Below are 27,778 nucleotides of genomic sequence, written 5' to 3'. Positions count from 1 at the left end.
GCTCACGTGGGCTCAAACCTCACTGTGTATGGGGCACGCAGGTAGCCTCAAGACTCTTATGTTCATCCAATGCTCCCATTGGTGGCCTCATCTGAAGACAGATGTTTTGGAATTCATAGCTGCCTGCCCAAAGTTCGCCCAACATAATAGTCCAAGAGGATCACCATTGGGTCTTCTTCATCCGCTATCGGTTCCACAAAAACCCTGGACACACATCTCCATGGATTTTATAACTGACCTATCTGTCTCCAGAGGACGAAACACCATTTGGGTCATTGTGGACCGATTTTCCAATATGGCGCACTTTGTCCCACTCACAGGTCTTCCAACCGCTCCACAACTATCAAAAATGTTCATATCAGACATCTTCCGGTTACAGGGACTTCCACAAGAGATAGTGTCCGATCGAGAGCACTGAGTTCAGCTCTTGGGATGGAATTAAGTTTCTCTTCTGCATACCATCGCCAAACGGCTGGCCAGACTGAGAGAGTGAACCAAGACTTAGAGACTTTCCTATGACTCTTCATGTCTTCTTCTCAGGACGATTGGCTGGACTATCTTCCATTTGCTGAATTTGCTCACAATAATCTCTACCATTCCTCTACTCATTCCACACCCTTTTATGTGAATTATGGACTTCATCCACGTGTTCCTGCTTTCCAATCTCTCCCAGCTCTCAAAGTACCTGCTGCAGAGTTAGCCCTTCAGCAATTCACTAAGATGTGGAAACAAGTTCATGAGGCTCTGCTTAAAACGTCCAATAAATACAAGTTTTTTGCAGATCGGAGGGAAGGCTGTCCCTAGTCTCAAAGTGGGTGATCAAGTCTGGATTTCTACTGGAAACTTAAGACTCAAGGTTCTTTCCAAGAAATTTGCCCCCAGATTCATTGGACCATATCCTATTGAAAGAATATTGAATCCAGTAGCATACAAAGTGATGTTGCCTTCATACTTGAAGATCCCAAATGCATTTCACATCTCCTTACTGAAGCCCCTCATACTGAACCGTTTTCGGGCTGTGCTCCCTAGACCTCCCAAGGTGCAAGATGCTCAGGGAGAAGAATTTGAAGTTCATAGGATCCTTGACTGTCATAAAAGATATGGTCGTATCCAATATCTTATTGATTGGAAGGGATATGGAAAGGAGGAAAGGTCCTGGGTTTCCGAAGAGGATGTCCATTCTCCAAGATTAGTCCGGGCCTTTCATAACAAGAATCCAATGAAAGCACAAGGGTGTTCAGAGCCCACCCTAAAAAGGGGGGGGTACTGTCAGGCTTCGGAGCCTTACCTCCGTCAGGTGCTCCCACGGGTTACCATCCCGCTGGTTGGCGCGGCTGTGGCATCAGGGAGCTACTGGTTCTTCTGGACAGATGTGTGGCTGCCAAGGGCCGGGGGCCGAGGGTCTGGAGAGCCGGGTGCTGCGGCGGGGGTCGCTGCAGTAAGGTCCTCTAGTGGTGACAATGTATAGTGTGTCAGAGACAGAAGCTGGCTAAAGCTGTGTGCTAACAGCTAAGTATGTCTCCTGTGCTGGGGGCAGCCATGTTGGAGGCCAGAGTATTACCAATGAAGTTCCCAATCTGTGTCCAGCCAATCCTGCGTGTTCTCCCCTTACAAAAGGGGTCTGGCTCAGAGGGAGAGTGCCAGTGCTTCATGTTACCTCCTTGTGAAAGGTACTCCAGCTCTGTGCTCCCAGGTTATTTCTGGGTCCCTGGTCCTGGTTGCTCTCATCCATCGGTTACCTAAACACTGCTGCAATCCTGCTGTCTAAGTCCGTTGTCACTCGTGGAAGCGCTCACGGGGTCCCAGGTCGTAGAGGAGCTCCAGGTGCTAACGGCGGTTTCCGCAGACGTCTTCATTTCTTCAAAGTCCAAGTTTTTCAGCCTCGTCTTTCAATCACAAACCACATTCCTCATTTCTTCAAAGTCCAAGTTCTTCAGCCTCGTGTTTCAATCACAAACCACAGCCCTCATTTCTTCAAAGTCCAAGTTCTTCAGCCTCGTCTTTCAATCACAAACCACAGTCCTCATTTGTTCTAAGTCCAAGTTCTTCAGCCTCGTCTTTCAATCACAAACCACAGTCCTCATTTCCTCAAAGTCCAAGTTCTTCAGCCTCGTCTTTCAATCACAAACCACAGTCCTCATTTCTTCAAAGTCCAAGTTCTTCAGCCTCGTCTTTCAATTACAAAACACAGTTTTCATTTCTTCAAAGTCCAAGCTGTTCAGCCTCGTCTTGTAATCATAAAACACAGTCTTCATTTCTTCTTTACCGGAGTACTTCAGTTTCACTCTTCAAGTCATTTAACCATAGACTCTAATTCTTCCAGTTTCTTCAATTGCTCCAATATTCGTGTACAGCCTGATTATTCATTAAAACTACAGTTATCTTCCTTCGAAGTCCTCCTTTTCTTAATGCCCTCCAAGGTTAACACTTAGTTAGGCTTCCACCCCATGAGGAGAATTACATTCAGCCACCTTGTTTACTCTCCTCACAAGTAGCTGTCCCTTCAGCAAAAACTCGGTAGTCGGAACCCCAACTTACGCCGAGCATAACATTATTGAGACTGTCCATAGGGAATTCTAAATGTCTACAGGAATGGATATTTATAGATGTAACTTTTCCTTATAGCAACAGGAATAAAGCTCAATAAATGCAAAAGCTATCTTCGTTACTAGTAAGTGGTTACAAATAGTGATGTGCACCGGAAATTTTTCGGGTTTTGTGTTTTGGTTTTGGATTCGGTTCCGCGGCCGTGTTTTGGATTCGGACACGTTTTGGCAAAACCTCCCTGAAAATTTTTTCTCGGATTCGGCTGTGTTTTGGATTTGGGTGTTTTTTTACATAAAACCCTCAAAAACAGCTTAAATCATAGATTTTGGGGGTCATTTTGATCCCATAGTATTATTAACCTCAATAACCATAATTTCCACTAATTTTCAGTCTATTCTGAACACCTCACGCCTCACAATATTATTTTTAGTCCTAAAATTTGCACCGAGGTCGCTGAATGGCTAAGCTAAGCGACCCAAGTGGCCGACACAAACACCTGGCCCATCTAGGAGTGGCACTGCAGTGTCAGATAGGATGGCACTTCAAAAAAAATAGTCCACAAACGGCACATGATGCAAAGAATAAAAGAGGTGCACCAAGGTCGCTGGATGGCTAAGCTAAGCGACACAAGTGGCCGACACAAACACCTGGCCCATCTAGGAATGGCACTGCAGTGTCAGGCAGGATGGCACTTCAAAAAAATAGTCCCCAAAAAGCACATGATGCAAAGAAAAAAAGAGGCGCACCAAGGTCGCTGTGTGACTAAGCTAAGCGACACAAGTGGCCGACACAAACACCTGGCCCATCTAGGAGTGGCACTGCAGAGTCAGGCAGGATGGCACTTCAAAAAAATAGTCTCCAAACAGCACATGATGCAAAAAAAAAGAGGCGCACCAAGGTCGCTATGTGACTAAGCTAAGCGACACAAGTGGCCGACACAAACACCTGGCCCATCTAGGAATGGCACTGCAGTGTCAGGCAGGATGGCACTTCAAAAAAATAGTCCCCAAAAAGCACATGATGCAAAGAAAAAAAGAGGCGCACCAAGGTCGCTGTGTGACTAAGCTAAGCGACACAAGTGGCCGACACAAACACCTGGCCCATCTAGGAGTGGCACTGCAGAGTCAGGCAGGATGGCACTTCAAAAAAAATTGTCCCCAAACAGCACATGATGCAAAGAAAAATGAAAGAAAAAAGAGGTGCAAGATGGAATTGTCCTTGGGCCCTCCCACCCACCCTTATGTTGTATAAACAGGACATGCACACTTTAACGAACCCATCATTTCAGCGACAGGGTCTGCCACACGACTGTGACTGAAATGATTGGTTGGTTTGGGCCCCCACCAAAAAAGAAGCAATAAATCTCTCCTTGCACAAACTGGCTCTACAGAGGCAAGATGTCCACCTCCTCCTCATCGTCCGATTCCTCACCCCTTTCACTGTGTACATCCCCCTCCTCACAGATTATTAATTCGTCCCCACTGGAATCCACCATCTCAGATCCCTGTGTACTTTCTGGAGGCAATTGCTGCTGGTGAATGTCTCCACGGAGGAATTGATTATAATTCATTTTGATGAACATCATCTTCTCCACATTTTCTGGAAGTAACCTCGTACGCCGATTGCTGACAAGGTGAGCAGCTGCACTAAACACTCTTTCGGAGTACACACTGGAGGGAGGGCAACTTAGGTAGAATAAAGCCAGTTTCTGCAAGGGCCTCCAAATTGCTTCTTTTTCCTGCCAGTATACGTATGGACTGTCTGACGTGCCTACTTGGATGCGGTCACTCATATAATCCTCCACCATTCTTTCAATGGTAGGAGAATCATATGCAGTGACAGTAGACGACATGTCAGTAATCGTTGGCAGGTCCTTCAGTTCGGACCAGATGTCAGCACTCGCTCCAGACTGCCCTGCATCACCGCCAGCGGGTGGGCTCGGAATTCTTAGCCTTTTCCTCGCACCCCCAGTTGCAGGAGAATGTGAAGGAGGAGATGTTGACGGGTCACGTTCCGCTTGACTTGACAATTTTCTCACCAGCAGGTCTTTGAACCTCTGCAGACTTGTGTCTGCCGGAAAGAGAGATACAACGTAGGTTTTAAATCTAGGATCGAGCACGGTGGCCAAAATGTAGTGCTCTGATTTCAACAGATTGACCACCCGTCCCACATGCCTAGCGGAATCGCTCTGTTTTAGCTCCTCCTTCAATGTCTCCAGCTCATTCTGCAAAAGCCTGATGAGGGGAATGACCTGACTCAGGCTGGCAGTGTCTGAACTGACTTCACGTGTGGCAAGTTCAAAGGGTTGCAGAACCTTGCACAACGTTGAAATCATTCTCCACTGCGCTTGAGTCAGGTGCATTCCCCCTCCTTTGCCTATATCGTGGGCAGATGTATAGGCTTGAATGGCCTTTTGCTGCTCCTCCATCCTCTGAAGCATATAGAGGGTTGAATTCCACCTCGTTACCACCTCTTGCTTCAAATGATGGCAGGGCAGGTTCAGGAATATTTGGTGGTGCTCCAGTCTTCGGCACGCGGTGGCTGAATGCCGAAAGTGGCCCGCAATTCTTCGGGCCACCGACAGCATCTCTTGCACGCCCCTGTCGTTTTTTAAATAATTCTGCACCACAAAATTCAATGTATGTGCAAAACTTGGGACGTGCTGGAATTTGCCCAGATGTAATGCACGCACAATATTGCTGGTGTTGTCCGATGTCACAAATCCCCAGGAGAGTCCAATTGGGGTAAGCCATTCTGCGATGATGTTCCTCAGTTTCCGTAAGAGGTTGTCAGCTGTGTGCCTCTTATGGAAAGCGGTGATACAAAGCGTAGCCTGCCTAGGAACGAGTTGGCGTTTGTGAGATGCTGCTACTGGTGCCGCCGCTGCTGTTCTTGCTGCGGGAGGCAATACATCTACCCAGTGGGCTGTCACAGTCATATAGTCCTGAGTCTGCCCTGCTCCACTTGTCCACATGTCCATGGTTAAGTGGACATTGGGTACAACTGCATTTTTTAGGACACTGGTGACTCTTTTTCTGACGTCTGTGTACATTTTCGGTATCGCCTGCCTAGAGAAATGGAAAATAGATGGTATTTGGTACCGGGGACACAGTACCTCAATCAAGTCTCTAGTTGCCTCTGAATTAATGGTGGATACCGGAACCACGTTTCTCACCACCCAGGCTGCCAAGGCCTGAGTTATCCGCTTTGCAGCAGGATGACTGCTGTGATATTTCATCTTCCTCGCAAAGGACTGTTGGACAGTCAATTGCTTACTGGAAGTAGTACAAGTGGTCTTCCGACTTTCTCTCTGGGATGACGATCGATTCCCAGCAGCAACAATAGCAGCGCCAGCAGCAGTAGGCGTTACACTCAAGGATGCATCAGAGGAATCCCAGGCAGGAGAGGACTCGTCATACTTGACAGTGAGATGGCCTGCAGGACTTTTGGCTTTCCTGTGTAAGGTGGAAATTGACACTGAGGGAGTTGGTGGTGTGGTTTGCAGGAGCTTGGTCACAAGAGGAAGGGATTTAGTGGTCAGTGGACTGCTTCCGCTGTCATCCAAAGTTTTTGAACTTGCCACTGAATTATGATGAATGCGCTGCAGGTGACGTATAAGGGAGGATGTTCCGAGGTGGTTAACGTCCTTACCCCTACTTATTACAGCTTGACGAAGGCAACACACGGCTTGACACCTGTTGTCCGCATTTGTGTTGAAATAATTCCACACCGAAGAGCTGATTTTTTTTGTATTTTGACCAGGCATGTCAATGGCCATATTCATCCCACGGACAACAGGTGTCTCCCCGGGTGCCTGACTTAAACAAACAACCTCACCATCAGAATCCTTCTTGTCAATTTCCTCCCCAGCGCCAGCAACACCCATATCCTCATCCTGGTGTACTTCAACAGTGACATCTTCAATTTGACTATCAGGAACTGGACTGCGGGTGCTCCTTCCAGCACTTGCAGGGGGCGTGCAAATGGTGGAAGGCGCAAGCTCTTCCCGTCCAGTGTTGGGAAGGTCAGGCATCGCAACCGACACAATTGGACTCTCCTTGGGGATTTGTGATTTAGAAGAACGCACAGTTCTTTGCTGTGCTTTTACCAGCTTAAGTCTTTTCATTTTTCTAGCGAGAGGATGAGTGCATCCATCCTCATGTGAATCTGAACCACTAGCCATGAACATAGGCCAGGGCCTCAGCCGTTCCTGGCCACTCCGTGTCGTAAATGGCATATTGGCAAGTTTACGCTTCTCATCAGATGCTTTCAATTTTGATTTTTGGGTCATTTTACTGAACTTTTGTTTTTTGGATTTTACATGCTCTCTACTATGACATTGGGCATCGGCCTTGGCAGACGACGTTGATGGCATTACATCGTCTCGGCCATGACTAGTGGCAGCAGCTTCAGCACGAGGTGGAAGTGGATCTTGATCTTTCTCTATTTTAACCTCCACATTTTTGTTCTCCATATTTAATGTGTGGAATTATATGCCAGTATCAATATCAATGGCCTACTACTATATATACTGCGCACAACTGAAATGCACCACAGGTATGGATGGATAGTATACTTGATGACACAGAGGTAGGTAGAGCAGTGGCCTACTGTACCGTAATGCTATATATTATATACTGGTGGTCAGCAAACTGTGCAAAACTGAAATACACCACAGGTATGGATGGATAGTATACTTGACGACACAGAGGTAGGTACAGCAGTGGCCTACTGTACCGTAATGCTATATATTATATACTGGTGGTCAGCAAACTGTGCAAAACTAAAATGCACCACAGGTATGGATGGATAGTATACTTGACGACACAGAGGAAGGTACAGCAGTGGCCTACTGTACCGTAATGCTATATATTATATACTGGTGGTCAGCAAACTGTGCAAAACTGAAATGCACCACAGGTATGGATGGATAGTATACTTGACGACACAGAGGTAGGTACAGCAGTGGCCTACTGTACCGTTATGCTATATATTATATACTGGTGGTCAGCAAACTGTGCAAAACTGAAATGCACCACAGGTATGGATGGATGGATAGTATACTTGACGACACAGAGGTAGGTACAGCAGTGGCCTACTGTACCGTAATGCTATATATTATTATATACTGGTGGTCAGCAAACTGTGCAAAACTGAAATGCACCACAGGTATAGATGGATAGTATACGTGACGACACAGAGGTAGGTACAGCAGTGGCCTTCTGTACCGTACTCCTATATATTATATACTGGTGGTCAGATAAATTATGCACTGTACTCCTACTATATACTACAATGCAGCACAGATATGGAGTGTTTTTCAGGCAGACAACGTATACTGGTGGTCACTGGTCATCAAAACTCTGCACTGTACTCCTCCTTTATAATACTGCTGGTCCCCAGTCCCCACAATAAAGCAGTGTGAGCACAGATATATGCAGCACACTGAGCACAGATATGGAGTGTTTTTCAGGCAGACAACGTATACCGGTGGTCACTGGTCAGCAAAACTCTGCACTGTACTCCTCCTATATTAATAATACAGCTGCTCCCCAGTCCCCACAATTAAGCAGTGTGAGCACAGATATATGCAGCACACTGAGCACAGATAAGGAGCGTTTTTTTCAGGCAGAGAACGGATAAAACTGGTGGTCACTGATCAGCAAAACTGCACTGTACTCCTCCTATATTAATAATACAGCTGCTCCCCAGTCCCCACAATTAAGATATAAGCAAGCACAAATATTTGCATCAACAATGAATAAACGGAGAGGACGCCAGCCACGTCCTCTCCCTAACATTTCCTGGGATCCGAACCCTACCGATTCTCCCTACCCGAGTCCGGATCCGAGTCAGGCTCTGGTTTTCCCGCCTGACTCGGAAACCAGAACGTGACAAAACGTCATCATCCCGCTGTCGGATTCTCGTGCGGTTTGGATTTCATATAAAGAGCCACGTGTCCCCGCCATTTTCACTCCGGAATCTATGAGTGTAGATAGAGGACGTGTCTCCATCCTCAGTGTCTGTGTGGGCAGGAAAGTGGGGTGGCAATTCTAGTGCTGTCTTGTGCTGCTCAGTACAGTGTAGTCAGTGTCTTATGCTGCATCAGTCCAGCCAGTCACAGTGTTGGTGTCCTCTGCTGCTATATGTCCCCAATGCTGCTGGCTTCTGTATAAATCCCTTGCAATTTTGCTGTGTTGTCTTGCATCAGACCAGGGGTAGTGTTTCTCTTGTGCAGCATCAGTCCAGTGACCAGTCACAGTGGTGGTGTCCTCTGCTGCCATTTATCCAGTGTTACTGGCGTATAATACCAGTGATATTGCTGTATAATTCCCATGATATTGCTGTATAATTCCCGTGATACTGGCGTATAATTACTGTGAAATTGGCGTATAATTCTCGTGATACTGGCGTATAATTCCTGTGATATTGGCGTATAAGTCTCAGAATACTGACGTATAATTCCTGTGATATTGCCGTATAATTCCTGTGATATTTTCATATAATTCCAGTGATACTGCCATATAATTCCCGTGATACTGGTATATAATTCCTGTGATATTGCCGTAAAATTCTCGGAATACTGACGTGTAACTCCTGTGATATTGCCATATAATTCCTTCGAGATTACCATATAGTTCCCGTGATACTGGTGTATAATTCCTGTGATATTGCCGTAAAATTCTCGGAATACTGGCGTATAATTCCTGTGATATTGCCATATAATTCCAGTGATATTGCCATATAATTCCTGTTATACTGCCGTATAATTCCATATAAATCCATATAATTCCGTATAAATCCAGTCCAGTGGTGCTGATATATAAATTCAGTGGTGCTGTCCTGTGCTGTATATTATTTACTCCAAATAAAGGGGTTATTAATAATTAATCCAAATAATTTTTAAAGGGTTTGCCCTGTGATATCTAGGGGTACGCTCTCCTGTGCCGCATATTGTGTTATATAACTCCAGAAAAATAATGGAGAACAAATATTTGAAGGATAAAATAGGGAAAGATCAAGAACCACTTCCTCATAGTGCTGAAGCTGCTGCCACTAGTCATGACATAGATGATGAAATGCCATCAACGTCGTCTGCCAAATCCGATGCCCGATGTGATAGCAGAGGGCATGTAAAATCCAAAAAGCCAAAGTTCAGTAAAAAGACCCCCCAAAAAAATATTTAAATCGTCTGAGGAGAAACGTAAACTTGCCAATATGCCATTTACGACACGGAGTGGCAAGGAACGGCTAAGGCCCTAGCCTATATTCATGACTAGTGGTTCAGCTTCACATGACGATGGAAGCCCTCATCCTCCCACTAGAAAAATGAAAAGAGTTAACATGGAAAAAGCACAGAAAAGAACTGTGTGTTCTAAGATGGTATCACAAATTCCCATGGAGAAACCAAGGGTGTCGGCTGTTGCGATGCCTGACCTTCCCAACACTGGAGGGAAAGAGGTGACTACTTCCACCATTTGCACACCCCCTGCAAGTGCTGGAAGGAGCGCCTACAGTCCAGTTTCTGATATTCAAATTGAAGATGTCACTGTTGAAGTACACCAGGATGAGGATATGGGTGTTGCTGGCGCTGAGGAGGAAGTTGACGATGAGGATTCTGATGCTGATGTGGTGTGTTTAATTGAGGCACCTGTTGTCCATGGGATGAAGAAGCCCATTGTGATGCCTGGGCAAAATACCAAAAAAGCCACCTGTTAGGTGTAGAATTATTTCTTCACAAATCAAGACAACAGGTGTCAAGCCGTGTGTTGCCTCTGTCAATCTGTAATAAGAAGGGGTAAGGATGTTAACCACCTAGGAACATCCTCCCTTATACGCCACCTGCAGCGCATTCATCAGAAGTCAGTGTCAAGTTGTGAAACTTTGGGTAAGAGCGTAAGCAGTCCACTGATACCTAAATCCCTTCTTCCTCTTGTATCCAAGCTCCTGCAAGCCACACCACCAACTCCCTCAATGTAAACTTCCTCTTCAATCAGGAACATCAGTAGTTCTGCAGGCCATGCCACTGGCAAGACTGAGGAGTCTTCTCCTAACCGGAGGATCCTTGAGTGGTACGCCTGCTGTTGCTACCACTGCTGTTGTTGCTGCTGGGAGTCGATCATCATCCCAGAGGGGAAGTCGGAAGACCACTTGTACTACTTCAACTAAGCAATTGACTGTCCAACAGTCCTTTGTGAGAAAGATGAAATATGACAGCAGTCATCCTTCTGCAAAGTGTATAACTAAGGCCTTGACAGCTATGTTGGTGTTAGACGTACATCCGGTATCCGTCATTAGTTCAGTGGGACTTAGAGAATTTTTTGAGGTACTGTGTCCCCGGTTCCACTTCAGTAGGCAGGCGATACATAGAATATACAGAGACGTCAGAAAAAATGTCCTCAGTGTCCTACAAAATGCAGTTGTACCCACTGTCCACTTAACCACGGACATGTGGACAAGTGGAAAAGGGCAGACTAAGGACTATATGACTGTAAAAACCCCACTGGGTAGATGTGTTGGCTCCGGCAGCAACAACAACAGTAGCGGCACCATAAGCAGCATCTCGCAAATGCCAACACATTCCTAGGCAGGCTACGCTATGTCTCACCGCTTTCCATAAGAGGCACACCGCTGACAACCTCTTATGGAAATAGAGGGACATCATTACACATTGGCTTACCGCAATTAGACTTCCCTGGGGATTTGTGATATCGGACAACGCCACCAATATTGTGCGTGAATTACATATGGGCAAATTCCAGCATGTCCCATGTTTTGCACCTACAATTAATTTGGTGGTGCAGAATTTTTTGAAAAATGACAGGGGTGTGCAGGAGATGCTGCCGGGGGCCCAAAAAATTGATGGCCACTTTCGGCATTCAGCCACCGCGTGCCGAAGCCTGGAGCACCATCAAACACGACTGAACCTGTCCTGCTATCACCTGAAGCAAGAGGTGGTAACAAGGTGGAATTCAACACTTTATATGCTTCAGAGGATGGAGGAGCAGCAAAAGGCCATTACAGCCTATACATCCACCTACGATATAGGCAAAGGAGGGGGAATGAACCTGACTCAAGCGCAGTGGAGAATGATTTCTGTCTTATGCAAGGTTCTCAAACCCTTCGAACTTGCATATGTTAAGTCAGTTCAGACATTGCCAGCTTGAGTCAGGTCATTTCCCTAATCAGGCTTTTGCACACGCAGTTGTAGAAATTGAAGGAAAAGCTGAGACGGAATGATTCCGCAAAGTATGTGGGACTTGTGGATGGAGCCCTTCATTCGCTTTGCCAGGATTCAAGGGTGGTCAATCTGTTGAAATCAGAGCATTACATTTTAGCCACCGTGCTCGATCCTATGTTTAAAGCCTATGTTGTATCTCTCTTTCCGGCAGACACAAGTCTGCAGAGGTGCAAAGACCTGCTGGTGAGAAAATTGTCAACTCCAGTGGAATGTGACCCGTAAACAGCTCCTTCTTCACTTTCTCCCACAACTGGGGCTGCAAGGAAAAGGATAAGATTTTCGAGCCCACCCGCTGGCAGTGATGCAGGGCAGTCAGAAGGGAGTGCTGACATCTTGTTTGGACTGAAGGACCTGCCAACGATTTCTGACATGTCTACTCTCACTGCATATGATTCTGTCACCATTGAAAGAATGGTGGAGGATTACATGGGTGACAGCATTCGGTGAACAAGCCCCTGAGAGGGTGAAATGTATGTCCAGCCCATTTACTTTGTCACTAGACGTCACTACCGGACTCCCGCAATATGCACACGTGGAGCCGGCTACTCGTTTGTAGACAGAGATGCTACTTTTTAATGATTACCCTGAATCTGCACTGAGTCACCAACCCCTGAACACGCAAGTGTACACCACCCGCTGGCTGCTGCCCACATCACCGCTGAACCACCAGCTGCCGTTACATCACCTGCTGCCCGCTTTTCATATACTGAGGTTACCTATCAGAGAGAGCCAACATTGCATGCAGCTCAACAAACTGTCCGTTGCACACTCGAGGTTACAGGCTAATTAACAGAGGAGGACAAGTCATCCGCTACCTGCCGCCCACATTCATATCAGTACTGAAGCCGCTGACACAACCGGCAGTGAAACTGCCTATAGGTATTTCTGTGTTCTCTCATCGTGTGATAACCATGTCTGCAGCCCTGCAATGATAACCATATCACCAGGGTACCAGAACGTTGGTGAACACGAAAGCAGAAACACTCTTTTCTTACTTCTACCTGCTACCGTCCAGGGTAACACTCTCACCCCCCAATCACTGGGCTATTACGCACACATGGGAAGGCAGTAGAAGTTGCCTGGGGTTACGGAGCAGGCACTATTCTCTGTCAGTAGATTTGTTGTCAGCACATATATCTGTTATACCCTATATCTATCAGCCCGATTATAATTAATATCCAAGGGTGTATTTGGTCACACTCTTTGAATGGATCAGCGTTGATGAACTTTGCAGTAACCAGATGTTTTGCATATTAATGGATGATTATAATTATTTTTTTTTCTTGTGCTCTAGATTTCTAACTACACAAATCTAGAGATACATAGGCTGCATTTTGACTGCTGCACTTTTGTCATTATAGCTTGCTTAGATTTGTGTCCAGTAAGGTTGGCGATTCCTCTGCCTTTTTGATATTTATGGTGCTGTTACAAATGTTGCGAAGTTAAATGTCTTGAATCTAAATCTGCGACACTGAGTGACTGCAATATTGTAGCTGCTGGTGGCTAAGCAGTTACTAATACTGCGTGCTTATAGCTATAACTCATTTTGGAGTACATTCACACAACTTCTGTAATTCGCAGGAGCCTGCTTTATTCCTTTTTTCCACAACAGGATTACAACACAGAAATTTCCAACTGCACAGCAACCTTTATATATTTATATTTTTATTTGTGATTGTTATATCCAGGGAGTTACATCCTGTACTCCGACTGGACTGATTGTTTCCCATGGGACGTGTGTTTGTCCTTTATGAATGGCTCTGCATACATATTTAGACTCCAATAATTAGGAACCAATGCCGCACGTTTAAAGGGGAGCATTATCCAGAGCTATAAGAAACTGTACGATTACATAAAGGACGTTGGACTACAGTTCCATTTACAGTAGCGCTCTGTCTTTTGGTATTTATACCCGGTAGTGGTTAGTGCAAATTTTTGCAATAAAACCACTACCGTTTATTTGTGTGAATATTTCACCCTGGGGAATTGTACATTGAGTATTTAATATATATATATGTATATATTCTCTCCCCCACTTGATGTCTATAAAATAGTTTCCATAATGGAAATTATGAATACTGGTTTTCAAAGAATAAGAATACTTTTATATTATGACTTAATAAAAGTTACATTTTACATAATAAATTTATAAATCAAGTAGTGCCCCCACAAAGAGGTAAACACTTTCGTCCCATGTTCCTTTCCCTGGGACAACCCCTTGTGATTATGAGTGACAGCATCCAAGTAGGCATGTCAGACAGTCCGTATGTATACTGGCAGGAAAAAGAGACAATTTGGATGCCCTTGCACAAACTGGCTTTATTTTACCTAAGTTGCCCCCCCCCTTGAGTGTGTACTCTGAAAGAGTGTTTAGTGCAGCTGGTAACCTTGTCAGCGATTGGCGTAGGAGGTTACTTCCACAAAATGTGGAGAAGATGATGTTCATCAAAATGAATTATAAATTCCTCTGGGAAGACCTTTACCAGCAATTGCCTCCAGAAAGTATAGAGGGACCTGTGATGGTGGATTCCAGTGGGGACGAATTAATACTGTGGGAGGAGGAGGATGTACACAGTGAAAGGGGTGAGGAATCGGAGGATGAGGTCGACATCTTGCCTCTGTAGAGCCAGTTTGTGCAAGGAGAGATTGATTGCTTCTTTTTTGGTGGGGGCCCAAACAAACCAGTCATTTCAGCCACAGTCGTGAGGCAAACCCTGTCGCTGAAATGATTGGTTTGCTAAAGTGTGTATGTCCTGTTTATACAACATAAGGGTGGGTGGGAGGGCCCAAGTACAATACCATATTGCACCTCTTTTTCTTCTTTGCATCATGTGCTGTTTGGGGACTAGTTTTTTAAAGTGCCATCCTACCTGACACTGCCATACAACTCCAGAGGTACTGCCGTATAAGTCAAGTCCAGTGGTGGTGTCTTGTGCTGCCATAAGTCCAGTGGTGGTGTCTTGTGCTGTATATTATTTACTCATAATAAAAGGTTTATAAATATTACTTATATTATCATCAAAATAATTTTTACAGGGTTTGCCCTGTGTGGTGTACGCTCGCATGCATATTATTATTATTATTATTATTATTATTATTATTATAATAGCTCCAAATAAGAGGGTTATTATTATCAAAATTAATTTTACAGGCTTTGCCGTGTGTGTGTGGTTTAGGGGTACGCTCTCCTGTGCCGCCAATATTGTGCGTGTATTACATCTGGGCAAATTCCAGCACATCCCATGTTGTTTGTGTCGCGCACTTGTGTCGCTTAGCTTAGTCATACAGCTACCTAATTGCACCTCTTTTTCATCTTTGCATGATGTGCTGTTTGGGGCCTTTTTTATATCTACCCTCCTGTCTGCCACTGCAGTGCCACTCCTAGATGGGCCAATTGTTTGTGTCACTTAGCTTAGTCATCCAGATACCTCATTGCGCCTCTTTTACTTCTTTGCATGATGTGCTGTTTGGGGCCTAGTTTTTTTAAGTGCCATCCTGCCTGCAACTGCAGTGCCACTCCTAGATGGGCCAGGTGTTTGTGCCGCACACTTGTGTTGCTTAGCTTAGTCATACAGCCACCTCAGTGCAACTTTTAGGCCTAAAAACAATATTGTGAGGTGTTCAGAATAGACTGGAAGTGAGTGGAAATGAATGTTATTGAGGTTAATAATACCATAGGAGCAAAATTACTCCCAAATTCTGTGAATTTAGCTGTTTTTATGTTTTTTTCAAAAATCATACAGATCCAAAACCAAAACCAAAATACGAAAGGGTGGTTTTGGCAAAACCAAGCCAAAACCAAAACACGAAAGTAGAATTAGAACCAGAACCAAAACACAAAACACGAAAAGTGCCAGCCGCACATCTCTATTTTATACATATATACATATATATATATATATATATATATATATATTTTTTTTTTTTTATATATATATATATATATATATATATATTTATATATATATTTATATTTTATATATATATATATATATATATATATCTCATATATGTGGTTGTCATTATTGAAGAGGAGGAAAATCCACAAGGTGAGCAATGAAGAGCATGTATAAAGTGTGTTGAAAGGTAATCTTGTGTGCTAAGGAGACATCAATATTCCACAACATCTCATTATTAGAATAAATACATGATGTCCCAAGCGGGCCTAAACCAATACCTCTAACATTCAAACAGCTTGGGTGGAGGCACATATACATTAGTTACCCTTAGTGAGGTAAGAAGGGGCTAACACCGAAAACAATATTGTGTCAGTGGACGGGGATCCCTGATAAGCTGGCCAACCACATTTAGGCACTGTAAACAGACTCTGTGATCGGCGCCTCCTCCCAAGCTTAATTTCTGCAGTATGCTACTTTATTGTATGTGACCAAGCTGCATTGGACTCTAAGGGCAGGGTTCAATTCTTTTCACCCCTTTCCACACCCATTCTGTTTCTGCCCTCTGGGGTATGGTATCATTATTTCAGCTTGCTACCCTTGGAGTAGAGAGGCAATCAACCATTTTCACGGCTAAACCTGATTACTATGGGCGCGATATGCACGATAACGGGGATCATTTTAGACAGGAGATTGGGCGTGATATATCATTTGAATTCCACCCTAAACCGCTACTGACTTTTTAGTGTACAGTGGGGGTCATTCTGAGTTGTTCGCTCATTGCCGCTTTTTGCAACGGAGCGATTAAGGCGAAAATGCGCATGCGCATGGTACGCAGTGCGCATGCGCTAAGTATTTTAGCACAAAACTTAGTAGATTTACTCACGTCCGAACGAAGAATTTCCATCGTTGAAGTGATCGGAGTGTAATTGACAGGAAGTGGGTGTTTCTGGGAGGAAACTGACCGTTTTCTGGGAGTGTGCGAAAAAAACGCAGGCGTGCCAGGATAAAACACGGGAGTGTCTGAGAAACGGGGGAGTGGCTGGCCGAACGCAGGGCGTGTTTGTGATGTCAAACCAGGAACGAAACGGGCTGAGTTGATTGCAGTGTAGGAGTAAGTCTCGAGCTACTCAGAAACTGCTAAGAAATTTTTATTCGCAATTCTGCTAATCTTTCGTTCGTTATTCTGCTAAGCTAAGATACACCTCGGAATGACCCCCAGTACCTTACTGTTGCAGTGATGCAAACTGGCACACATACTGTAACTTTGGTAGTTAAAACTCAACATTCACAACCCGAGTTCAATTCATGTTCAATAATGCTTGTGTACTCTGCTGATCGCTCACCACCTCCACCCACCATCATTCACTTCTATTCAATGCCACCATAAACTGAGCCCGATATTAACACTGTATTCAACTCTTTACCGGGTCATCCGTAAACTGACGTTACAGGATGTAGAGAATACTGTTGTAAAAATGCACTGGAAGTTATTCTAAATCACACATTTACTAACAGATGATTTTTGACATCCATGTAAAAAATCATGTTAGTACAGTAAATGTGTGATTTAGACCCTGAGATACACAATCAATGAATAAACGACCAAACATAGACCAAAAACAATCACCATCAACCCAAATCGTCTTTTAGTAAAGATATCCCCGTGGCACATATTATTTGATGTTTTAAAGTCCTCAGTTTAGTTTAGTGTGAAGAAGAAAATATTTACGTCTCTAATCACTTTTAATATTAATAAAAAGGGCTTCTATTAACAATGATCATTATGACTGGTTACATATCTTGTATATTATTACAGTGATTCTAATGAATAAGCCGCCGTTATTTAATACTTGTAACTTGTTAGGTCCCGTGGTGTCCCTTTTCCATGGAGGCATGCTTTGCTCTGCCACTGGCAGCCCATTAATGTGTACTGCCCTTCCGCCCAGGTGGTACTCTGCAAAGCCTAGAGCAGCTTCCCTGAAGCTGGAAAATACTTTTCTACTTCCTCATTGCAGCCAATGGATACCATGGGCTTAATTCAGACTTGACCATAGCAGCAAATTTGATAGCAGATGGGAAAAACCATGTGCACTGCACGGGTGGTGGGGGCAGATATATCATGTGCAGAAAGAGTTAGATTTGGGTGTGATGTGTTAAAACTAAAATCTAAATTGCAGTGTAAAAATAAAGCAGCCAGTATTTAACCTGCACAGAAAAAATATAACCTCCAAAATCTAACTCTCTCTGCACATGTTATATCTGCACCCCCCCTGCAGTGCACATAGGGGGTAATTCCAAGTTGATCGCAGCAGGAATTTTGTTAGCAGTTGGGCAAAACCATGTGCACTGCAGGGGGAAGCGGGGCAGATATAACATGTGTAGCGAGAGTAAGATTTGGGTGGGTTATTTTATTTCTGTGCAGGGTAAATACTGGCTGCTTTATTTTTACACTGCAAATTAGATTGCAGATTGAACACACCCCACCCAAATCTAACTCTCTGCACATGTTACATATGCCCCACCTGCACTGCACATGGTTTTGCCCAACTGCTAACAAAATTCCTGCTGCGATCAACTTGGAATTACCCCCATAGTTTTGTCCATCTGCTAACAAATTTGCTGCTATGATCAGGTCTGAATTAGGTCCTATACCACTAACATCTTCTTTAGATATAGCTGAGCCTAGCGCTGTTTGCTAAATAAGGAACAGAGCTTGTAATCCTTCCGTGAGTGCTAAAGGCAGTAATTAAAGTGGGACAAAATGGGCTGCAACTGAATTCCACCACTTGGAACGGTAGGTGGAACTAGTTCCACATCCGCCATGGCCCTGCACAGTAATTCCAACAGAAAAGCCTGCCACCCTCATCAATAGATGATGCGGTAGGCACTAGTGTCACCTGCCGCCCCTGGTAATCACACATGCAGTGTCTGTCAGATGGCATTTGTCCCCTTTTCCCAGTGCCTTCCTTTTCAAGCACAGTGTATGTAATACTGTGCATCCACTGTTGCTGAAGTGAAGAGGAGCAGACTCTGTACATGCAGAAAACAAGGTGAGAGGGGGCTGGAGGGACACAGAGAGGTAGGGAAGCTGCTGAGGGGACACAGGGTATAAAGCTGCTGGAGAGACATGGGCGGTGAGCTGCTGGAGTGACAGAGGCAGAGATGTGTATAAGTGTTATGCACACCAGTGCCTGCAGGAATGTACTGGTGTCTGAACTGTTATGCACACCAGTGCCTGCAGGAATGTACTGGTGTCTGAACTGTTATGCACACCAGTGCCTGCAGGAATGTACTGGTGTCTGAACGGATAGGGATGCAAAACAAATGAACTCACAGACAGACTGGGGAATATGACATTACATACACAGAAGGTGATAGGGTAACAAAATAAACACAAAGTGAACAGAGAAGCCCAGAGGCTAAGAAACTGGGTGTCTCCCTAGTATTAGTAATGCTCAGATGGAAAAAGCAAGATGTTGTGTTTTAATACGTAGAGAACCCGAAATGCTGTTGCTAAGGGCAACAGCAAAACCCTAAAGGGTTACCAACGGGTGTGGCAGTAAACTCCTTGGTCAGAGATGGAATGATAGACACAAGGAGAGTCTCCACAATCCTAATCCTCACTTGCAGTGCACAGGTTCAGCTTACTGCCACTAAACTGACACCTGAACACCTTGCACAGTGAGACAGGATTTAGGCAGGCAAGTCTGAGAATACAGCCGCAAACTTGCTAAGTTCACAGAGTAGCAAAAGAACTCCAGCAAGTTAAACGACTGACTCCAGTCTTACTGCTAGGTCTGGATTGGCAGAGTGTAGTACCAAATCCCCAGGCCTATTTGCAGTAAGCAACAACAAATACAAAGCTACACAGTACTGGCTAACTTTCAGGAACTGACTAACCAACAAAGATTCAGCAGCATCTGCTTAACCTGAGAAGAGGCCTTATATAGCAGGTGCTTTCCACGCCCCACTCAGACCTCACAGACTGTGAGCACAAAAACCAGCACCGGATCCCCTGCCGTGCACAGAGCCTGTAACCACTGCACAGCAAAAGACCCGAACCGGAGTATCAGCTGCGCTCAGGTTACTCCGCTAGCACTTGTCTCCCGGTTGCCATGACGACGTGGCAGCACAGGGCAGGAGACCCTAACAATAAGGGACACTACTGTAGACATTATATGTATAAGAGGCACTACTGCTGTGGGCAGTATGTGTATAAGGGACACTACAGTGGGCATTAAGTGTATAAGTGGCACTTCTGTGGGCATTATGTATGTAAGCGTCACTACTTTGAGCATTATGTTTAAGGGGCACTACTATCATGGGCATTATGTGTAACAGGTACTACTACTACTATGGGAATTATACAGTATGTAAGGGGCATTGCTTCTGTGGGCATTGTATATAAGTGGTACTACCATGGGCGTTGTGCACAAGGGGCACAACAGTGTTGTAAACGCTGGTTTACGTGCAGGACTCAAAGCAACACTTTAAAAAGACATTTCATACACTTAAAATGAAGCCGCTGCGGCCGCTATACTTAATCCACAACCTACGTACTTGTTACACCTTTAGCGTAAAGAAATGAGGCAGAAACTTTGAAGGAAAATCACATAGAGGTTAGTAACAGATAAGTTTGTAGAGGCAAAGAGGTTTTTATAAAATTTGACAACTGGATTGGGCACTATGGGGACGTGATTCTCTACTGTCTATACCCCTTAAAAAAATTCTGTCTGTCTTATCTCTACTGGGACTATCCCAGCCATCAATCCAGTGTCCTGTCCATCCTAAGTTCATAGGGAACCCGGTATCTGTGAGTTAATTTTCTCTACCTGTGATGGACATGCATCTAGAATAGTGAAATGTAACATTAGTAATTTGCATTTATTCTGTTCTTCCCATTAACCGAATCTATATGGTTCGGGATTCCTTACTATATGTCCCTTGATCCCGTTTATGAGTTTAATACTGTGGCTTGTTTTCTCTGTCTAGGGGTCTATCTTGACTATGTGTTCTACTATATCTACAATCTCTGACTAAATGCCCTTCCTTCCTACAAGTGTAACATATCCTAGGTCTTTTCCTACTATCCTGGTTTTGGGGTTTAGGTTGATGAGACTTTGCTGCAAGAGCCTGTAGACTTATTGTCATCAGCTTCTCCTCCTGTTGCTTTCTACGCCTAGCAATATTCTTATGATGTTCAATTGCGCATGCTCTAATACAAGCTACTGTGGCCCCTCTCCAATTAGGCAAAGATTCTTGTACCCTGTCTTTAACTGCCTTATTGAGTCCGTCCATTAGCACAGAGACAGCCTCTTCCCTGTAATTTGCATCGTTCCCTGTATATGATACCCCAATGTATCTATCCATTATTTGCAGGGCCCGATGGAAATATTCAGATGCCATTTAATTTTCCCACTGTTATATGGAGAAAATTCTTCTCCTCTTAACAGCAATGGGAAAACACAACTCTAGTTGCTTATTAATTCATTCTATATTCTCCTGATTGTTTCAGTCAGTCATAGGACTATTCGACTCTAACTTACAATCAGTGATACATTTTTGGGTGTCAATATTAGCGGGTAGGCATGCTTTTAAAAGTATCCACAAATCTTTATTAACTGGTTCATAAGCATTACCCAGATCTCTGATAAACTTTTGACATCTGGCTAAATACTCCCGGGGATCGGGGAATTCTGAAATGATTGACCGCAGCTCAGCTCTGGACCACAGGCAATACATTGCATTATTTCTGGTGAGCATTACTCCTTGACTATCGGTTCCCCAATTGGGAGTTACTATTTCCAAGACAGGATGTAATCCTACCATTCCGTTTCTAATCTGTTTACTGTAGGATGTTGTTGTCTCTGTGCAATGACCCGTCTCACACTTACCGGTAGCTGTGACCTCACCAGTTCTTTCAGTGGGGAACACTGGTACTTCTCTAACTGGATGGACAGGCCCCACCTGACTTTCCTGCAGAGCGACTGCCTGAATAAGAGCTGTGATTTGGCTGGATCCTTCATCTTCCTTTGACCTATGACCTTGAAAAGACTTCAAAACAGGATACAACTTGCAAAGGTTAGGGTTAATACATTGCTCTTGAATATTACTATCATTTACAGATGTACCATTGATTGTAGCCATCTTATTCCCTTCGACCTGTGTCAGTAATGGTGGGTTCGTGTCTCCATTCCTGCTAAGTTTGGAACCTGCTTTACGAGTTTGTTCCCTTTGCATCTCCCCCTCTTGCTGCCATAAATTTAAACAATCATTATGTCTAATCCTTTGTTTTCTGGATTTAAGAAGACATATTTTACTGCTTACATTCTGCAGTGCCTCGGGTTCAAAGCTGCCCACCTTAGGGAATGGTACCCTATCTTTGTCAGTCATACGTAACCATTCATTGCAAAAAACTTCTGTGTGTGAACCATATTTTTCACACATGATGAACCTTGCTGAACCTTTCGGCCACATTTCTGCCTGAACCCTGCCTAAACGTCTCTCACTTGAGCAACTGGCTCCCATATTTGTGGGTCTCTTTTAATAACAAAAAAAATTCCCACAAACACCAAAATACTCAATGTAAGTAGACGGTGGAAGTATCTCCGAGCGCCTTCCACTCGCTCTCCGCCCACGTTGGCCAGTACTACGATACACTGTTGATAGTGAAGGCAATGTACCGATCTTAGGGCCCCTATCAGACCTTACAACATCGTAATTTCTTTCGGTGGAAGTTCTGTTTGGAATATTTTCCTGAGAGAGACAGCGAAAAATTCCTTTTCGGTATCTTTCAACTGGAATTGTTTGTAGGGTGAAAAACAGAGAAATTAGATAACTATCCTTCACCCTTTCCAGTGAAACCCACCAGGGAGATTTCCCGACGTTGTCAAAGAAAAACCCCTTTTGTCTATGCAATCACGTCTGCGTATGCTCTCCCACAGCGCATATGACACAATGGTATCACGTTGTGCTGTGCAGAACACACGGACATGCGATGCAATAGCACAGCCTATAGATACTAGTTATCCATATGCCCTACGATTGCTGTAGACCACCTAGCCTAGATCACTCCAGACCACTTCAGCACTTAGTTGTATGGGATCACTAAGACCACTTCAGACCACTTCAGTTCTAATCACGCAGGGTAGCGAACCCTACGCCGCTGGGCCTCTACTAACCCGGTGTTACCACTTCAGACCACTTCAGACCACTTCAGTTTCTAGGTTCAGTTCCACTCTGTCCGCTTTCACTCACTCAAATACACTTTGGTTTTTTCTGTACAGAAAATTTCAATTCATTCAGATAGGCAGCTTTACCCCAGAGGCAATACAGTTTAAACAAAAGTTTTATACTAATCTGCTTTAGAAACCGGGTAGTTTTGTGCTATTGTACCATGGCTACTATCCCACCTTTTAACTAATCAACACTATTGTGTAATTTGTACTTAGTGCCCGCATTCTTACGCACTTTGCATAAACACGCGACCGTGCGTGTCTCTTACACTGCGTGCGCAGTCCTGTACTTTGTTCGAGACACGTGTACAAAACCCTGCGTCCGCAATAAAACAACTCACACAGCTCTATAAATGTGAACAATAGTAATTACTACAGCCCACTAGACACAACTTGTTCTGTATAAACTTTTATGCAGACCTGCGTTTGTGTCTTATCACTTACTTCCTTAAAAAACTTTTTTATTTTTAACTATATAGCAACAAATATCTCCGGTTTCACACAGATCTAAATTAATCTAGCAATCTGAGTTTCATGGCAACAATGTGAGAGAGTATGCAAAGTATGGGTGCCTTTTGTGTACGCTATTTGGCAGCAAAAATTTTTTTACGGATTTTTAAATAGCTTTTTTCCTGCTGTTCTACAGGTTCTACCAGCATCTCTGCAAACCATACAGAGCAGACGTCATCTAATCAGCACACAAGTAGGGTTTTCAGTGCATCCATCGACCACGAAAGGGTTACGTAGGATACTTTCTGTCCACCCTTTGCTGATAGATTAAGTCTGCTATGACCCGTTAGGCTGCAAGTATGTGGCAATTCGGACGAGCTCCCAGTGTCACCTGCCGCCCCTGGTACTCACACATGCAGTGTCTGTCAGATGGCATTTGTCCCCTTTTCCCAGTGCCTTCCTTTCCAAGCACAGTGTATGTAATACTGTGCATCCACTGCCGCTGAAGTGAAGAGGAGCAGACTCTGTGCATGCAGAAAACAAGGTGAGAGGGGGCTGGAGGGACACAGAGAGGTAGGGAAGCTGCTGAGGGGACACAGGGTATAAAGCTTCTGGAGAGACATGGGCGGTGAGCTGCTGGAGTGACAGAGGCAGAGATGTGTATAAGGGGCACTACTGTAGACATTATGTGTATAAGAGGCACTACTGCTGTGGGCAGTATGTGTATAAGGGACACTACAGTGGGCATTAAGTGTATAAGTGGCACTTCAGTGGGCATTATGTATGTAAGCATCACTACTCTGAGTATTATGTTTAAGGAGCACTACTATCATGGGCATTATGTGTAACGAGTACTACTACTACTATGGGAATTATACAGTATGTAAGGGGCATTGCTTCTGTGGGCTTTGTATATAAGTGGTACTACCATGGGCACAACGCACAAGGGGCACAACAGTGTTGTAAATGCTGGTTTACGTACAGGACTCAAAGCAACACTTTAAAAAGACATTTCACACACTTTAAATGAAGCCGCTACAGCCGCTATACTTAATACACAACCTACGTACTTGTTACACCTTTAGCGTACAGAGTCCCGTACCGTGTATGGAGTTTGCATACAAATGCCGCGCTGGCTGTACAAAGTACAGACAGCGCGTACACACCCAATGTTACACAGTGAACCCTTCACAGTTATGCATGCGATAGTAATACACTTTAAACCTTAACAGGGAAAGGAAGACACGCCACCAAATTGTATTTAAATGGCTGGGTTCCGACACCACAGCCTATTATTTCTGAAAGGGGGTTACAATCACAAAGCAATAAAATGCAATAGAATAATGGCTACAGTCAATGGTACATACTTTTGGTTTCACCTGCGCTTCCCGGTCTGGTCCTCAGTCATCAAGGGTGATGACCTTCAGAGTCTGTGATAGTGACCTGGCATGCAGCTGGCTCTTTATACAGTAGATCAAAACATAATACAATAGACACTGTGTGCTCTTCTTCCATTGGTTCGGGGTGGGACATATCCTGTGCACCGGGGATCATTGGTCAGCTCAAGAAGTGGGTGATGGCTAGGACTTGAGATGTGGTTTCTGTTGTTTGCATCTGAGTTCCCGCCCCATGACTAGTTAAACCCATCACATAAATCATACATAAATCTGGTATTATTAATAGCTTAATGTGGTAATATATAATAATATTCTTATTCCCACCAGATTAATGTGTACGTGACTCTGAACAATATGATCCCACACATGATATGATTATCTATTTCCATCCTCAAGATATACATATATCCACATATATCCATATATATATATTTATATATATATATATATATACACACACACACACACATACTCCTGCTATTACAATGTGTAAATAATTATATATATATATATATATATATATATATATATACAAACACATACATCTCCAAGAGTTTAGACTATGAATGTTAGTATCTTAGATTTCTAAATGTCTGGTTTGTATTTTTGTTAGCTATTGCTAATTGAGTTTCCATCAGCCTGGGTTTCTGGGTATTGTCTCTTTGTTTGTTTTGTCTTCAGGTGAGACAATGACAATCCAGTTCTTATTGCTTTAAATAGAAACTCGGCTACCCTAGTAAACAAAGGTGTTTGCCTTCTTTATAGAATTTCAAAGCTTAGTGTAAATAAATCCATTCTATTTTAGTCTCTGGGAGTTTTAATTTATGTGTGACCGATCTTCATGGTATTTAGAAAAGGAAGCAGACAGTGTGGGATTTATGCAATATATAGATTAGATTTATGATATGTCTTTGTGGCTTTTCCATGCGAGTACAAATTCCACTGTAATTACTCATTCCACGCTCTAATGCGCAGGACCGCGGGAGCGACCATACGCAATTTGCGAATATGTGCACGCACAGCCGAATACGTACGCACACGGAGGCCATCTATGTGGTGTTTGTACGAAATGTGTGTGTTGTAATTTTTTCTGACTTCGACAGTGTCATAATGTGTATAAAGTGTACTAATGTTGTGCATAATATGAATAAGGGACACTACTGAGGGAAGTAATGTGAATAAGGGGCACTATTGTGTGTCTAATGTAAAAAAGGGCACTACTGTTTGTTGTAACACAAATAAGGAGCACTACTATGTGGTATAATATGAATCCGTCACTACGTGCAATGTAATATAAATAAGATTGTGCTACTGTATGGCATAATTTTAATTAGGGGTACTACTGTGTGACCAAGCCCCTTCCTTGTGAGACCACAAAACTATTTTGCAATGCGCATCTTTGGCACACACTGTCCCTTTAGGAAGTATGGGAGGTAGGGCACAAATTGAAATCCTGCAGGGCAGTGACGAAACCCTAGCACTGGCCCTGGCTCGGTATCCGGTCTCTAGGTTGACCACACTTAGGTCGACCACTATTGGTCAATATGCATTATGTTGACATTGCCTATATGTCGACATGGTCACTTGGTTGACATAAAAAAGGTCAACATGAGTTTTTTACATTTTTTCATCTTTTAAACTTTTTCATACTTTACAATCCACGTGGACTACGATTGGGAATAGTAACCTGTGCTGAGTGCAGCGGTAGCAGAGCAAGGTGCACTAATTGGGGTTCCCGGTCACTTTACGAAGAAAACGACACACACACAAAAAATTATGTCAACCTTTTTCCATGTCGAACTTTTTCATGTCGACCTAAAGACCGTGTTGACCTATTTCAGGTGTCGACCTAGTCACTGTCGACCAATAGTGGTTGACCTAATGACTGTCAACCTAAAGTGTGGTCGACCCTATGATCCACACACCCCTGGCTCTACCTAATTGTACATACCGTAGGCTGAAGCAGTGGTTTATATCAGAAATACAAACACAGGATGTATATGTATTACTATATTTATACATATGGCAGGGTAGCTGATGTTTTACATCATTAATGAACAGTTATTATATTAACAAAAATCATGTGATAATGAACTGACTCAACTTAACCTCTGAGTAAATTGTGACATTAGTTATGTTTGCATATGCTATTTATGTGATGATTAATGTATGCTCACATTGCTCAACAAAGCATATTTATATCTGCTATCAGGCTACATTAGTATCATATGACTCTACTGTGACAGGATGGATCCCAGCTCTATTAAATCCTATAATTTACAAAAGTTTGATCCAAAGGATTTAGTTAATATATATTTTTCTCCAACTACTGACAAGAAATTAATTGATGAACTTCTAGTATTCCCTATGAAAGAGCTTCAGAAACTTAACATTACAGGTATGTATGTGAGTTGGTTTACAGTCTGTCAGTCTTGTACCATATATTTCTGAGAGATAAGACCAGTCTGTGTAGTGTGGTTAGGGCTGATTTCATATAATATAATATCTTGTTCTTCTTAACTGATGGATGGAGGGAGGAGAAGACATGTCTACCTCTAATATGTTTTTGAGGCTAACCTTAAATTCTGATGCCATACTGTATCATCCTCTACGCTAACCAGGAATGAACACCTGCACCTCTCATCTATTTGACTCCATTTAGGGATTTATTTAGTAAAGATAAATTCCTCTCTTCTTCCACATTTCGGCTGGAGAAAATAAACATTTTCTCTTTTCCTTATTCTAGAAGAGAAAACTGCAGTGAAGTTGACAATTTCACTGAGTTATCGCTTCTTAGTGACACGGGAGAATCCAAAGTTATGGTGGATTCCTTGCAAAGACCAACAGCAGTGCCTCTGTCCTGGGTAGCACCAAAACCTAGCTGGCAGTAATCATCCGTAATTTATCCCTGAAATTATGACAGTATTAATAAGGGCATTAAGTAGAAGCATAACATAACTTTTCTGCCTAATGATCCCAACCTCAGCTTTTCATATTTGTCTTTTCTCT

Source organism: Pseudophryne corroboree, chromosome 10 (assembly GCF_028390025.1).
Source record: "Pseudophryne corroboree isolate aPseCor3 chromosome 10, aPseCor3.hap2, whole genome shotgun sequence".
Classification (NCBI taxonomy): Eukaryota; Metazoa; Chordata; class Amphibia; order Anura; family Myobatrachidae; genus Pseudophryne; species Pseudophryne corroboree.
The sequence above is the reverse complement of the archived record's forward strand: the minus strand, read 5'-3'. Positions refer to the sequence as shown.